Genomic DNA, 14,511 nt, shown 5'->3' on the forward strand with positions numbered 1-14,511 from the left:
CAAGAATATAGGATTTGCAAAATGCAGACTAGGAACATGAACCCATCCAGAAATCAAGTTACCTAAAGTTTTAGGATATTAAGTCCCAAAGGCTGCAAAGCTCCCAGATGGAAGATGAGGCATCACTCTTCAAGCTGGTGCTGGCATCATTGCAACAGTTGTAACAAATTGCTCAGCTTGGTTTTTTCTTGTTCCTCCTCTCCCCAGGGAATGGTGGCCTTGCTCAACTCAATGAGGAAGGGGCATCTTCCTGCTCTGCCCTTACAGCTCCTGCTCTCCCTCTCAAACTGCTCCCATTCAGCCGCTGACCAGATTGCCATATCTGCAGCCTGTCCCTCTGGTTTCACTGAACAACACAGCAGTTGTTTCTCAGTCCTGTCACTCCACTGATTCTTCGCCATTGACCAGACACCCCAGTTGTGATCGTGCAATTAGTACCTGCAGCTGGGTTATCGAGGTTACCCACAGCCTTGCCCGCTCAATCATTAGCCGTCCATGAAGCCCACGAGATAGAGCTAAATGGTGGCCTCAAACAGGTGAGTGCCTAACTAAATATTGTACAAGATTCTAATTCATTAGTTTGGTTTGGAATATTTAATCTGCGACGACAGCAATAGTCAATGGGAGACAAGAGAGGACTAGTGAAGGGGAGATGAAGTTTCAGATATTATATTTGGATACGTCCTTCATTCACCCTGGGTATCGAGGAGCCATTAGGATTATTTTCCATTTCTGCTCCCTGTGCTTCTAAAGTGGTAGTTGGCTCAAACTGCAGGTAATATGCCAGTTACCCAAACACTGGACAATACCTGCATGGTCCACTGTCTCTCATTATGCAACAGCTGAACATTGAAGGGGAACTGCAATTCAAGCCACTGTGGGGCAGCTCCCACAACATGTGTTTGTGCTCAGATTGTATTGTGTCCCTATGGGAGAATCTACAAATGTAGATAATTCACATGCTTTCTTCATCTGCTGGTATCCTGGGAGGTAACATAATAGCTCTTTTAAATATTAGCTCACCTACAAAAGCAATGAAGAGCTGTAATATTATACAAACGTCTTCAGCTACAGTCAAAGAACCTGGCAAAGCCTAAGGCCATAATCACATTGGCAGCCTCTGAAAATGTGGTCCTTTCCCAATTCTAAGTTTGATGGAGGTGAGGAGAAAGGGGAGAAGCAGATTTTAGTGTGGAAGTTTTTAACATCTGCAATGTTTTCATCACTATGGTTCATGTCTAATGATAGCTCCTTGAACACATGGACGACGTGGCCTTCTGTCAAGAACCTTACTTCTCCACCGTTGGATTCAGCAGCTTATCCTGCTCCACGTACCCTTTATCCTTACTCTTTGAAGAGTTCTATTTCAAGAGGAGTGCCCATTTTTGCAAATATTTTGGCAGACAACTGGAATGAGTGAAAGGTCTGAAGTCAGCAAACTCCCATCACAACTTCTTTCCTTCCTTGCAAACATCTGCTAGTTTGAGAAAACACTGAACACTTGTAGAACCACCAGAAAAAAAGTTAGCTGGTAAATAGTTATTGAGTCCTTTTAATAGGGAGGGGGATGGCACATCCTGCTTCTTCTTCCATGTTGATGGTTATAGGGAAGCTTTACTTGGACTAAATAGACAGTGGACTGACATTGTGGTTTACCCCTCTGTATATTCAGAGTTAGGCATTCACTGCGTGTACAGGAACATTCTTTCCACTATGACAACTGGCTCAATTTCATCCACAGACTAATATGGGGTGTCATCTTGGGAGGTTTCAGGGCTGCCATATGCATCCAGACCCACATTTCGGGCAGAGACCATGTGAATAAAGACGTTGTTGGGATGGATGTAGGATGGGAGGGGCAGAGAATGGGGCACAGGAAGGCAAGTAATGGAAAGGTAAGAACTACCACTTGAAGTGAATTACCTGTTCGTCTTTGAGTATGGTGTCTCTAAAGTTAATAAAATGCTGAAAAGAAAACAAACTCTTGACAGGGTTGAAAATGACAGCCATGGAAAGTAATGGGAGCCAGTGTTGAGATTTTGTGGCAAATGCACTTCCCTCCTTGGAAAATAGACTGTTCTGAGGATACTTGAATTACTGAAATAAATAGTGTACTGAATGCACTCAAGGAATAGGAAAATTATTTACATTGGCTACAAGGTACATCTGCATGATCAAAGAAGGGCTTTTAGTTCATTACTTTGTAAACACTAAATAGACTCCCTACTTCTGTCTACTGTGCCTGCCTATTTCTGGAAAGGTATTTCAGTACGAGTTCAATTTCTTCCAAAATTTGGATTTTACACATCAAACTAGCTGGAGATGACATTGTAAAACAATTCTACTACTTACAAGCAAAATCATCCACTCAGTATGCAAACTCTTAAAATGCAATCACCATTGGCCAAATTAGGCATTATTAGGCATAGTTTGTGTTAATATTCTTCAAACTATCAGTCCATCAGTGCACTGAGTCTTCCGCTTGCCCACCGGAGCTCAACTCGTAACAGAACATGGAGATCAAAACATTCAGAATGTTTAGGATTCATTGCCTTCACAATTTTCTACTTACTAATAATCTATTCTGCAGCCAAAGAGAAGCAGACATTTCCTGTGAGATAAAGAAAAATTCCCTGATACGTCTCGGGTCTCTCTTGTTCATCTGTCAACAGCTATCTCTAGCACACTGTCAAATACTCAACAGCAAGTCCCTATTTATCCACTTGGCAGGGAAAGGTACACAGAATAATAATGAAGACATACAAAACAGTGCAAAAATATATTTTTCCAAAAAAAAACAATGATGCAATTACAACTAACTCTTGTTAACCAGCTAGATTGCACATCACACCCAAGAATGAGAAATGTCAATCAGTTATACTTCCAATTAAAAAGATCACCATGGCTTTCTGCAAAACCCCTACAAACGAGATCGGGTCCATATTAATAGCAAAGAATTGGGTTTCTCTGGCATTAATATTAACTTGGCCCTGCTTATCAGGGTTTTGGTATTCTGAAATAGTCACATGATTTTCCAGACAGGACACACAGCTGCAGTGAATCAATTCTTAACAATAAGATGAATGAGCCAAAACATTATTGACTGGAGACTAACAGCAGAGGTTGAAACCAGACTAGTTAACAAGGAGAAAGGAAGTCATTCCTGGCCATGTTTTAAACATATACAATATTACACAATTTAAAAATATACCCACTGATTCTAAATTTAAGCAAGAAGAATACCACATCTAAAATATGACTGTACCATGCATGAAAAATTGTCAGAAAAGTCACTTTTTTTCTCCCTAACATCTTATTGATTAAAGTCTCTGCATGGTGGCCATTTCAGTTTTTAAATCTGGTAAAGAAAGTCTCACTCACCTAAACAACCTAACCTACAGGCAAATATAAAAATCTTAAATAAAAAGCAAAACCTCTGGATGTCAGCTGTTCATTTTCTCTTCTTCTTGAGTAATACTGGTTCAAGGGTTGGGAGGCAACACACTTAAACTTGGACACTACAAGCTTTTTTATGGATGGGTGGAAGATTTCTGATGGACCAGGTGGGTGCGTAGTTTGAGGTTATGAGCTGGTTCTCAATGCCATTCTAAATGCTCCTTCTCCACTTAAACTGGGCATGGGCCAGGAGTCAGTAGGAATACTGCATTTCTCAAAGAGGCTCTGAGCTCATCCTTCATTCTATCCATCTGGCAATATCTGCATGACCCTGTGCTTCACAACCAAGTTTAGGAGGCATGTTACATTTCAGAAGTACAAATACTTGATTCCTTTTATTAGTCTAGAACTCTGAGAATCAGGCTTCTCCAATAGCTAGCTGGATAAATCACTAATTGTTACTAATTGGGCTGAGTTAGGAAGAATCATATGGATCATTTCTCCTGAGTGGAGAAGACAAATGAAATTTCCCAATGATCCCTGCTGGAAAGTATATGGATGAATAATAGTTTAGTGGGGATGTATTCCTTTACTGAGAGTTGCTAAGCAAACACATGAAGAATGACCACCTTAAGGGAAGGTAATAGAACAAATGACTTAAGTGCATTTTGGGGAAAAGAATAAAACCTTACTTTATTTAATAAATAATGGGATAAAATAATTGTGCATTATGAAATTAAACAGTTTGTAGCAACCATTTTAGTCACTGGTTTGTGTTTGTGCTGTCAGTAAGCTAAATCATTGGTAGTTTTTGCTCACCCAACCCATAACAATGCTGGCTGGGTTGAGCTACACACCCTCCAAATTATTTCCTGTCACAGTGCTTTTGATACAGAGCCATACAGGAGGCTAGTGAAAAATACAGTACATGTCAAGAGTCAATTCCAAGTATATTGCAAAATATGTGAGAAATACCCAGATCAGGCCACACTTATGGAACAAAAAACAGTAAAGAGCTCAGGCTGAAGTTGGGCCAGCATTAGGTTAGAAAAGAAGCTGAAGGGGGTTTAAGTAATGTGCTACATTGTGATTCAATTTAACTTTCAGCTGTATGGACCAAAGTATTCTTACCTGGTCCTGAACATCTGCTTCTGGTTCTGTCATGCAACTACCACCTGTACACTTACATAACTTTCCCCTTATACTTGTCTAGTTACAAAGTATTTCACTTAAGTTCAAATAGGAAGGAGAGGTTACTTTTCTTTCCTCTACCTCCTCACTCAAAACACAGAAATCTGACACAAAGTCAAAGAGTAATGAGGAAACCTGCATTAACTGACTACTTGTCACCATATCTGCCTCCTTAAAGCAGCCCCTGGCAGGTAATAACCTCAGGGAAAGAGATGCACCATGGGCAACATCAAGTATCACTTCACCCAAATGGATGGACGGGTTGGTCTCCGTAATGTTGAATCAGGTTTGTGAGTCCAGCAAGTGATAACTGACTTCCAATAGGTTATTGATCATTTATTTACAAACAGTAAAAATTCAACCATTCATATTCCAAGTTACAGACACTCCAAAGCTGAATATTCAAACATACATACATTTAACAAACATACTTAGCTAAAAGTGCACATAGAGCATACCTTTCCAATCATCATGTGCACCCTTACAAAACAAAGGAGCACAAGCCCCTTCCACATGCCATTTAATATACCCAGGATATTTGAAATGGACACCAGGCAGCTATCCAATGGGAAAACCAGCTACAGTTTCTAAACTAACCAATCATGATGGAAATGACTGCCGATAATCAGAGTAAGGCACGCCCCCACAGGACAGTCAGCAAATGATAGGTCAGCATACACTGGGGCTAAAGACTGAACCTCCAGGGAGCCAGATGAGGAAGAAACTCTGCTACCTCTATCTCTACCTCTAAGCAGACAATCCATCAAACACAGTCATTTGAAATATTCCTGGTGTGGATTTTTCTGTGAATACTGTACATTTTAAAAATTGAAACATTTCAGGACATGAGTAATGTGATTTTAGAGATATCAAATGACTATTTTACATTTTTTTAATAACACAAAGAGCATGCTTTGTGTTAATTACATTGATAGAACATAGAATAGTACAGCACAGTACAGGCCCTTCAGCCCACATTGTTGTGCTGAACCTCAAACCCTGCCTCCCATATAACCCCCCCACCTTAAATTCCTCCATATACCTGTCTAGTAGTCTCTTAAATTTCACTAGTGTATCTGCCTCCACCACTGACTCAGGCAATGAATTCCACGCACCAACCACTCTCTGAGTAAAAAACCTTCCTCTAATATCCCCCTTGAACTTCCCACCCCTTACCTTAAAGCAGTGGTGCCCTGGGGAAGAGGCACTGGCTATCCACTCTATCTATTCCTCTTAATATCTTGTATACCTATAGTTCTTTGATGCTCAAAGAAAAATTTAAACTGCTCTCGGGCAAGACTGCTAATGATAGAGTTTGGAATCAATTAGGCTAGGATAAGCACAGCTCTCAGCCCACAACACCAATATAGCCAGAAAATGACATCATTGCTGGTACCAGAGGAAATAAAAGGTCATAAAGGCTTTTCAGAATCACTGATGTTAGCTTTACATGTTAGTTTGGGATAATGTTTGCAGTTTACTGTTTTCTTCTGAATTCTCACTACCCAAAATTGAACATCTCTTTTTTGTAGAACAAACTGTATGTGCCCATGAGAAAAATTTTAAAAATTAATCTGTATTCAGTTATTTTAATAACTCACATTGAAAAGATAATAACAAACTTCAGGTAGGTAACCAGTTTTTTTACATTCGTGGATTATATTTTTAATGTGATTATTTTTAAAAATCAGAATTATGCATTGACATGACATAAAAAAGTGGAAGTAGTAGAAAAAGTGGCTCCAAACAGAATGATGGATCCTGTATTTTATAAATAAAGGTACAGAGTGCAACAGGAGGAATTTAAGGTGGGGGGTTATATGGGAGGCAGGGTTTAAGGGTCGGCACAACATTGTGGGCTGAAGGGCCTGTGCTGTGCTGTACTGTTCTATATTCTATGTTCTAGGAATGAGTTCATAATGACTTTGGTGCCCAGAACTGGAAACTATTCAATGTAGCCAAACCAAAGTTCAGGAAGGATGGGTAGGGCTCAGAGACAGTGCAGAAGAGATTTATCAAATTGAGAGTAGAGATACAAGATATTAGTTAAGCTGACATAATGCTAAAGTTTGCTTGTTTTTGGAACAGTAGAGGTTTAACAGAATTTGATAGTAGGTACTTAAAATCATAAATAGTCTAGACAGAGGAAATAGACTGAAATCGATCTCAATTGGCCAAAGTTCAAGAACCTGAGGACAAGGAATAGAGGTGATTGATATAAAGATACAAGGTAATTTATGTAGTGAATGGTTGGAATATGGAATATACTACCTGGGGCGGGACTGAGGTGATGGGGTTGAGGGAAACATAAGTAGTATTGAGCAGGCGTTCAACTGTGCCATTTCCAATTGGACAAATATTTTAAAAGAAGAGGGCACGAGGAAGAGGGAAAACTGGCTTTCTTGAGTGGGCTGGCATGGACTCAGAAGGCTGAATGGCTCCTGCCTATTGTGATCTTCCTGTGGTTAGTTCAGTGGTATCCATGAGTTGCAACAATATAGTGGCTTAAAAAGTTAAGGCAACAGTCAACACTGATGGCTCCTGTAATCATTTTTACTTACTTTCCACAAGGGGCACTCCACTTTATTGGATATCCATCAACATAAAATGGATGTATAGAATGTACAGAGCACAGTCCGTGGTAGCAAAGTGACTCGTTCCAGGTAAATGTATAGAATGTACAGAACACAGCCCATGGTAGCAAAGTGACTCGTTCCAGGTAAATATATAGAACGTACAGATCACAGCCCGTGGTAGCAAAGTGACTCATTCCAGGCAAAATATAAAACGATACAAGACTGAAATGTTCCAAAGACTAACCACTGGACAACCCCGGACACAGTAAATTTAAAACTGAGGGGTAGAGTACTTCAAGGAAAGGAGCCATTGCTTCATGACATTAGAACAGGACTGCTGTCAGGACAACTGAGTCAGGACTCTGTCACTTAAAGAAAGCCAGTGTTTATTAACAACATCGCACCTTGAATTACACAGGTTGCATGACTGATTAAGCCCATGTATTCAAAGAAATTAAAGAGCAGGGGCAATATGAAGTACAAAAATTTCTTCCAATGGAAACAGGGCATATTTTCCCAATAAGTGACTTGTGTGAAGGATAATTACATACAAATCATGCAAATAATACCAGTCACTTTCATCAAAGTGATCACCAGGCTTTACTGGAACAAAAAAAAGAAATTACAGCAAGAATGTAGGTCATACGAATTCTCAAGACTCCGCTATTCGATTAGATTAAGGTTGGTGTGATCATTGGCCTCAACTCTTTTTCTCTGTCTCCTGTCTCATGCAAAAAAACTACAATGGCCTTGAATAAAATTAATGTCTCTGCATCCTCCATTCTCTAGGGTGGAAGCTTCTAAAGAAGAAGTCCATTCTTAAATATGCATCCTTTAATCCAAAAAAAATTGCTAGCTCTAGACTTCTCCATCAGGGAAAAATGTCTTTACCGGATTTAGCCTGTGAAGATCCCTCAGAACTTCACATTTTTAACTAAGGTTTTCTCTATTCTTCTGAATTTCAGGGAACTATCTTTCCTTATAAAGCAATCCCTTCATGCTCAGAATCAATCCAATGAAACTTTTCAGCATTGCCTCCAAGGAAAATTAGGAGATCAAACACAGGAGATGATACTCAGGATGATCCTACCATAACCCTCTGCAAATACAAGACCTTGTTACTTTTCTATATCATACAATTAAGGAAAAAGCGGCAGTTACCATATTAATTCCCTGTTAGATGTGTGCACTTGTACAAGATTTGCACCAGATCTCTCTGAAAGCCTTTTAAATAATATCTCGAGGTTTACTAAATTTACTTTCACCATAAATGCAGATTGTTGGGGATAGAAAAAAAGTGAATTTCAGTCACTATAACTCTGTCTATTTCAGTTCATACCAAACATCTAATTGGTTAGCTTTACTTAAACTTCACTTTCTTGTTTTACTTTTGTACTGCCATTGCCAAGAGCAACTTATAATTGCAGAGTATAATTTTTATTCAAGTATTTCCACCTTATTATGGTACTCCAGACTAGGATTCCACCAGTTAACAGGATGCAATGACCTGGATACTTGCCCTCTTGACATTTCTTTGAAAACAATTAATTTCAATACGAAAAAGCTCCAGCAATTTTAAACCAATCTCAGCATACATATGAAAAATTAACGTTGATTACAAAGACTAATAAAACCAGATCCTGCTAGCTACTGAATTAAATATTTTTAAAATGTTGAGAGAGTAACCCAATAAATTTGATTTGACTTTTTAGGCTTAATGTAAAGTCACCATTTGGAGACCCGAAAAATAACTTGTGCTGGGCACAACCTACCCAATCTATAAACAACATCCTGTCACCCTGTCCAAGAAACAGTTTTACGGGTTAAAAAATATTCCAAGAGGAATGAAAATATCATCAAGTAAATAAGGAAATGTTCCCCTACAGTAAAATAATCCATGATTTGTTCTTGATGTTGACTGCAAGCAAAGAGCACTTATATCTAGAGGCTTTCAAAATTTCAGGGTGTTCTAACCACTTTCCAGTCAATACCACAAATCTGAAATGTAGTCACAGTTTTAATGTTGAAATTAGTCTCATCTGTGGGCATAACTGCATCCATGATGTTGGAATTCATTGCCCATTATCCAAGGCACGATAGAGGACTGTGCAGCTGAATCAGGTCTTATCCACTTACACTTACACGTGAAAAATTTCTTCATTACCATTCCAAAAGCCATCACTTCACTCTGCCCTGACCCACCTGGACAGCACCAACTCTTACGTCAGAATGCTGTTCATTGATTTTAGTTTGGCATTCAATACTGTGATCCCCTCCAAGCTGATCACCAAACTTCGCCAGCTTGGTATCAGCGTATCACTCTGCAATTGGACCTTGGACTTTCTGACTAACAGACCCCAATCAGTTAAGTTAGACAACCTCTCCTCCTCCACTCTCACCCTGAATACTGGCGTGCCTCAAGGCTGTGTGCTGAGCCCTCTTCTGTACTCCCTTTTCACCTATGACTGCGTTCCTGTACATGGTTCTAACTCCATAATCAAGTTTGCAGACGACTCCACAGTGGTTAGTCTGATCAGAGGGGATGACGAGATGGCCTACAGGGACGAGGTCCAGCACCTGGCTGTGTGGTATGCCGACAACAATCTGGCCCCTATCACCCAGAAGACCAAGGAGATCATTGTGGACTTCAGGCATGCCAGGAGTCACACTCACGTCCCCATCTACATCAACGGAACGGTAGTGGAGCATGTATCAAGCTTCAAATTCCTTGGTGTCCACATTTCCAAGGATCTCACCTGGTCCCTGAACTCCTCCATCCTGATCAAAAAGGCGCAACAGCGCCTTTACTTCCTGCGGAGCATGAAGAAAGCTCACCTCCGTCCCAGGATACAGACGGACTTCTACCGCTGTACCATTGAGAGCATACTCACCAACTGCATTTCACTGTGGAATGGCAATTGTCCCGTATTGGGCCGCAAAGCACTCCAGCGTGTGGTGAAAACTGCCCAGCGGATTATCGGCACCCAATTGCCCACCATTGAGAATATCTACCATAAACGCTGCCTGGGCAGGGCAAAAAGCATTATCATGGATGCATCTCACCCTAACCACAGACTTTTTACTCTTCTCCCATCTGGTAGCTGCTATAGGAGCCTCCGCTCCCGCACCAGCAGACACAGGAAGAGCTTCTTCCCTGAGGCTGTGACCCTGCTGAACCTCTCATCACAGCGCTAAGCAGTACTGCATCCGTATTGTACTGTCTCAGTACTTTTATATTTGTGTGCTGTAGCACTTACTTTTTATTCGCAGTTATTTTGTAAATAACACTATTCTTTGCATTTCTGGTCAGATGCTAAATGCATTTCATTGGCTTTGTATCTGTACTCACACAATGACAATAACGTTGAATCTAATCTAATCTAATCTAATCTTAGAGTAATCATAAAATGTCTGTTTACAAATCCACAATCGAAATATTGACCTTCTCAAAGTGAAAACATTGCAACCAACTAGGCATGGTTTTAGGAGCATTGAAATTTCAAGGTTGGCTTCTTCATGTTAACCTGAGTTCAGGCTAGCTTTAGGCAATTATTATACATTTCAGACAAAAACTTCTTTCTTGTTAAGATGCAAAATATTATTCCGCTTTTTCCTTCAAGGTAGAGATATCAGATAACTTGAGCAAATTTAGAAGAGGTCATCAGAACTTGTTGATCTGAGCCTAGGAGTGAAAAAAAATCCCAACACACATGTACTTCTACAAGAATTCTAAACATCAATAATAAGATTCTTGTGTTATATCACTCAATTCCAGCTGACATCATTAGATAACCCAATGATTCATGAGATAATAGGTTTTAAAATTATTTGCTTTGTATAAATTTAACTGTTTCCATATACACAGTGGATTCTAATTAAATTGGGCCATCGTTTAATCATGGTAGCCACTTATTTGGGACAAATTTTAAGGAACAAAAACTAGTCAAGAAAATATTCAGGATTCCCATTGTTTATTTGGGACACTATGCTGCTTAATTAGGATAGGAGACTGCTGCTGAACAGTTTCTTACTCACGTCAACCACGTGCACTTGTGTAGCCATTAGAATTAACCATGCTTAGAATTAATCGTTTTTGAATACCATCAGTTGTGTTCAAAATGCAATGATGTTTGTCACTGATAGTTGGTGAGAATTAAGCTGTAAGAAAATTCAGAATTGTTTTGCTCAGTGCAGTTTCAAGCATTCAAGCCTGGAAAAGCTAGAAGATGAAACGATTTCACTACCTCGGCAAGTTAGGAATTACAAGGAATTTGAAGGTATCGACAATTATCTTGAATGTTACAATGAAAATAAAGATTTGGTGGATGCATCATCAATAGCATTGCACGAAGGCAGTCCACTACCTGCACTAGGTGCCTGCACTGATTTTGTTCATCTACAGTCAATCAAAAGAACACGGCAGCTTGCACTGGTTGAATTCCTCCATCGATGTCTAATAGAAATCAATACACAGTCTTATAGTACTGCATTAGTGTTGTAAGTGTTATCATTTGTTCTGTATTTCATTTAAATACTTAATTTGTTGCTCAGTTAAACAGTGGTTTATTTTTTAATACCTTTTTAAACTATTTCCATGAAACTTCGGCTAATTAGGGCAGCAGTTTAATTGGACCAAATTGTGCTGGTCCTAATGCGTCCCAGTTAATTGAAATCCACTGTAGCCCCTTTGTAAGGTTAACTATTTGCTTAAAATTGAGACTTCATGTATAGCTCTATAAACTCAATTCTTTGTTCCAATTGTTATTTTCCTTTGCAAAGCAAAAGGCTGAGAGAACCACAACTGACCACTTTCATGAAGGCTGTCTCTAAAATTTCACCTATGGAAGTAATCCTGAGATAAACTCCACTTGAGTACAGGATCATTGCAATATTATTCAAAGGCTGAAATGAAAGTTTGAAAGGAGCAGTAAACAGGCATTCATAGAAACATGGAGGAAAGGGAAGGAGGACATATGGGAAACAATAAAATAATTTGTAATTTCCTGAAAGGTTTCTCCCTGCAGTCTTTCTAAGTTAACCAGAATTTTGCTAGAGTACCAAGCTAAGTGGTTTTGGATGTTTTTTTTCGACAAAAGTAAATTTTCATTCTTTTCTAATACCACACAATGTTACTCCATAATCCCATTATATTAGAGACTATGGGAAGAGTAATCTGGAGTTTTTAGACAATAATTCAGGGAAAGCCAATAACCATAGGCCAGGATGCACTGCAAATTTTTTTTACTAATTTTAATGTTTAACTGGTCCTTAAATTATTGAATTGAGAGAATAAAAATCTCAGTTTTGTAATCAAATTCACTGTAATTAATTCTATTTATGAGCCTGATAAGCATAGACCGTTTTGTAATTGCATTTGCATGTTAATTAATTTAAATATGCATTCAAATAAGCATTATAGAAGAAAGGGAGAGTGTTTACCATGATAGACATATTGCATATCACCTGTAGTACCAACAGAGACAGAGAAGCACTTACAGGACTGCTTTGAGTTGGTGAACTGGACGGTGTTCAGGAACTTTGAATATGAATGGATATGCCACAGTTGCCACTAACTTCATCAAGACCTGTGTCGAAGAGTGTGTGCCTTCAAGAATATACTGGACATGCCCAACCAAAAGCCATGGATGAACCAGGAAATTCATTGTCTGCTGAGGGCTGGATCACACTTTGGAAAGTCTGGTCACCTGGCTATAATTCTATTCCCTGAGTATATGCAGAGACTGAAGACTGCAGAACCTGTAGTGAGGACCAAGAAGGTATGGACAAGGGAAGCACAGGAGTGCTTACAGGACTACTTTGAATTGGTGGACTGGACTGTATTCAGGGATTCATCTTCAAATCTGAATGGGTATGTTACAGTTGTCACTGATTTCATTAAAACCTGCGTGGATGAAATTGTGCCTATGAAAACCTACTATACATACTCAAATCAAAAGCTGTGGAAGAACCAGGAGTTTTGTCGTCTGCTAAGGGCTAGATCTATGACATTCAAGGCAGCTGCATCACTGCCTGGTTTGGGAATTACACCATCTCGGATCGCAAGACCCTGCAGCAGATAGTGAGGTCAGCTGAGAAGATCATCGGGGTCTCTCTTCCAGCCATTACAGACATTTACGCTACACACTGCACCTGTAAAGCCAACAGCATTGTGAAGGACTCCACGCACCCCTCATACAAACTCTTCTCCCTCCTGCTATCTGGCAAAAGGTACCAAAGCATTCGGGCTCTCACGACCAGAATGTGCAACAGTTTCTTTCCCCAAGCCATCAGACTCCTTAATACCCAGAGACTAGACTGACATCTACATCATTTATTATTATATTGTAATTTGTCCTCTACTGTGCCTATTGTCTTGTTTATTATTTATTGTACTACCCTGCACTGTTTTGTGCACTTTATGTAGTCTTGTGTAGGTCTGCAGTCTAGTGTAGTTTTTGTGTTGTCTTACATAGTCTAGTGTAGCCTTATGTTGTCTCACCTAGTCTAGTGTAGTTTTATGTAGCAGCATGGTCCTGGAGGAACATTGTTTCATTTTTACTGTGTACTGTACCAGCAGTTTGCGTTCAAAATGACAATAAAAAGCGACTTGACTTGGTGACCCAGGACTATACAAGACAACCAGGTATGACTTATGGAGGGCTATCTCAAGAGCAAAGCAACAATTCTGAATGAGGTTGGAAATGAAATCGCTGCACGTCAGCTCTGACAGGGTTTGCAGGCCATTGCTTCCTACAAGGTAAAACCTAACACCACGAATGGCAGCATTGCTTCACACCAGATGAGCTCAACACCTCACATGCCTACTTTGAAAGGGAGAATAAAACTGCAGCTATGAGCATCCCTGCAGCACCCAGTGATCCTGTGACCTCTGTCTCAGAGGGCGATGTCCAATTGCCCTTCAAGAGAGTGAATTCTTACAGGGTGACAGGCCCTGATGGAGTAGCTGACAGGGCTCTGAAAACCTGTGCCAACCAAGTGGCGGGTGTGTTCAAAAACACTCTCAATCTCTGACTGCTACAGTCGGAAGTTCCCATCTGCTTCAAAAGGGCAACAATCCTACCAGTGCCCAAGAAGAGCAGAGTGAGCTGCCTTAATGACTATCGCCGAGTAGCACTCACATCTACAGTGCTTCGAGGAGTTTAGTTATGGCTGGAATCAACTCCTGCCTCAGCAGGGACCTGGGCCCACAGCAATTTGCCTATTGCAACAAAAAGTCTACAGTGGATACAATCTCACTGGCTCTCCACTTGGCCTTGGATCACCTAGACAACAGCAATACCCATGTCAGTCTGCTGTTGATTGATTACAGCTCAGAGATCATCACAAT

At 40.0% G+C, this 14,511-nt stretch overlaps 1 protein-coding gene across 3 annotated transcripts in view; it reads right to left on the reverse strand.

Annotated features, from left to right (window-relative positions):
• The window catches only part of pacsin1b (protein kinase C and casein kinase substrate in neurons 1b), a 227,065-nt gene that overhangs the window by 120,579 nt on the left and 91,975 nt on the right, over nt 1-14,511 (reverse strand). The window contains exon 1 of one of the 3 annotated variants that reach the window (XM_063065638.1): nt 5,046-5,067. The exons of 1 other annotated variant lie outside the window; for it this stretch is intronic. The gene's annotated coding sequence lies outside the window, so the exon portion shown is untranslated. Of the gene's footprint in view, nt 1-2,352; nt 2,460-5,045; nt 5,068-14,511 lie in introns of those variants that run through there. One more of the 3 variants, XM_063065637.1, reaches the window with a different exon arrangement.

Source organism: Mobula hypostoma, chromosome 13 (assembly GCF_963921235.1).
Source record: "Mobula hypostoma chromosome 13, sMobHyp1.1, whole genome shotgun sequence".
Taxonomy (NCBI): domain Eukaryota; kingdom Metazoa; phylum Chordata; class Chondrichthyes; order Myliobatiformes; family Myliobatidae; genus Mobula; species Mobula hypostoma.